The following is a 2500-nucleotide window of genomic DNA, read 5'->3' as shown; positions in this document are numbered from 1 at the left end:
GTCTTCTTTGTAGGCAGAAAATAGTACGTTACAGGACTCTCAAACTGATGTATTCCAAAAATAAAGAATTAAAATAACAAAGTCTAATCTATATAAGCGCTCTTGAATAAAGCAGTGTAAAAAAAAAAAATAGCAATAAAAAAAACCAAGTCTTCGTCTTGGAAAATAACAAAATCTAAAAGAAAAGAAAAGTCTTCTTTGTGGAAAATAGTAAAATAAAAAAAACCAAGACTTCACCTTGGAAAATAACAAAATCTAATCTAAAACATCTTAAATAAAGCTTATTTCTAATCTTCTTTGTAGGCAGAAAATAGTAAGTTACAGGACTCTCGAACTGATGTAGTCCAAAAATAAAGAATTAAAATAACAAAGTCTAATCTATATAAGTGCTCTTGAATAAGCTTCGTGTAAAAAATAGCAATATAATAAAAATACCAAGTCTTCGTCTTGGAAAATAACAAAATCTAAAAGAAAGGTCTTCTTTATGGAAAATAGTAAAATAAGAATACCAAGACTTCACCTTGGAAAATAACAAAACCATCTTGAAAAAAGCTTATTTTTAATCTTCTTTGTAGGCAGAAAATAGTAAGGCGAAAATAAAGTCCCCTCTAAGCTCTAAAGTAACAAATACGACGTGTTAAAAAAAAAACTAACAATAAAAAAAAGAACCAAGACTTCGTCTTGGAAAATAACAATCTAAATTGTGGAAAATAGTAAAATGAAATAAAAACCGACTTCACCTTCGAAAATAACAAAATCAATCTAAAACAAATGACATCTTAAAACAAAACTATTATTTGTTTCGGAGGTTGTCTATGACTGTTCATAGACCGCATAATTTCCACAGAACATTCTCAGAATATCAAGAGAGAAAAGCAGCGTTCTGCGGGAAATCATCTTGGCCAGTGATGTCGTTCTGGGTTTGGTCAGGCCCAGGGAGGTAAGTACCTCGTTATTCTCAAGGGGCCACTTTCCTCTTGCCCCAACCGGGAATCCAAAGAATGTGACCTTGCTAGCCTTCGTCAGCACTTTGACTTGATCACCAAGAGGGGTATAGTACGAAACTTTGTGCGAGGCAGCATCTGACAAGGTATTCTTTGAAAGCTCAAAACGGACGGTGACATCGATCACAACCGCCTCCTCATCTTTTGCAAACACGAGGTCAGGCTTTCTCATCTCTCCCGTCTCGGATATGAACCGTGGCTCTTTGTATACAGACCAGCCCAATCTAGCCGCTTCGTCTGCCAGAATGTTACTGATCTTGTTATGTCGCGCAATTCTTGCTTTCTGTACTGCAGGACATTGACCGAGAATGTGCGAAAGGGACTCGAGTCTGGCAGAGCATTTCCTGCAGGAACGTAAGGCCCCATCTCTGCCTCTGTTCAAGCTTTCTCTTGTTGGGTAAATATTTGCCCTTAGTTGTAGTGCTGCGATAAAGAAGCATTGTTTAAAGCCGCACCATGGCCTCAACCAAGCATTACTGATTCTATCATGCGCAAAGTTTACAATGCCCCTTCCTTGAACCGGCTTTTCGCACCATCTCTGAAATTCATGCTCCCTCCAATCGCAGGGTCTCGGATATACAGGTTCTTTTGACACCGAGTCCCTGAGAACGAATGTTGGGATTGCATCACTGTCACCCCCTGCTCGTACCCACAAATTACGGTATTCTTCCTCCATACCCTGCGAGGACACAATATTACGGGTGATAGCATCGGACGAGTTTGCTATACGTTGCAGCCTTCTAACTTGAACCGAAGGGATTGTTTTTTCCAGTTTCAAGATGGCAAGGCCTCCGTCTCGGGCTCTGGCATATAACAGTCCATCACAAGTTGAAGCGGGAAGGTGGAGCCATCCTTTTACCGCCTTTCTAATCTCTTGGTCCAACCCACGGAGAGTTGATTGCTTGCAGTCCGAGTGGTCTGCAGGATATAACAATCTGGGTAGGGCATAGGCATTGAGTAGTTCAACCTTCTGAGTTGGCTTCAGAGGCGCCTCATCGATTTTCGAGATCCATGTCTTTAGCTGACAATGTAGATCAGGCTGTATAGTGCCAGTCCAAGGGCCAATTTTCAGACCAAGGTATTTCGTTGATTCATCAGGTTGGATCATATGGACATCTTTATTTTTGATAGTCCATGGGTCGCAGTTGTTCACCGTATATGAATTTTTGGTTGGGCTTATCATGAAGCCCTGGCACTTTCTGGCCTGAACCTCCAATCCCGATAGCCCACAAAATGATTCCAAGATCGCTAGATTGGCGGCCATACCAACCCAAGATTCGCTCACCAACACCAAATCATCAGCAAACGCAAGAGCTGTCACGTGGTCGGTATCAATGGAGTACCCAACTCCGTGTGACTCTAGGGTGCATATCAAAGGGTCCATGGCAAGATTGAAGAGCAGGGGTGACATGGGGTCACCCTGTTTGACACCAACACGTATGCTAATTTCTCGAGTCGACTCGCCATTGCTTTTGAACGAGGTCGTACACCGATCG

At 41.5% G+C, this 2500-nt stretch overlaps 1 pseudogene; it reads right to left on the bottom strand.

Moving 5' to 3' along the window:
• Positions 1–2500, bottom strand: part of LOC142912656 (28S ribosomal RNA) — an 8484-nt pseudogene that overhangs the window by 2531 nt on the left and 3453 nt on the right.

This window comes from Petromyzon marinus, unplaced genomic scaffold, assembly GCF_048934315.1.
Source record: "Petromyzon marinus isolate PM22_M1 ecotype Great Lakes invasive population unplaced genomic scaffold, UKy_Petmar_22M1.pri1.0 PM_G_Scaffold_21, whole genome shotgun sequence".
Lineage (NCBI taxonomy): Eukaryota > Metazoa > Chordata > Hyperoartia > Petromyzontiformes > Petromyzontidae > Petromyzon > Petromyzon marinus.
Note: the sequence above shows the minus strand (reverse complement) of the source record. Positions and strands in the feature narration are given on the sequence as shown.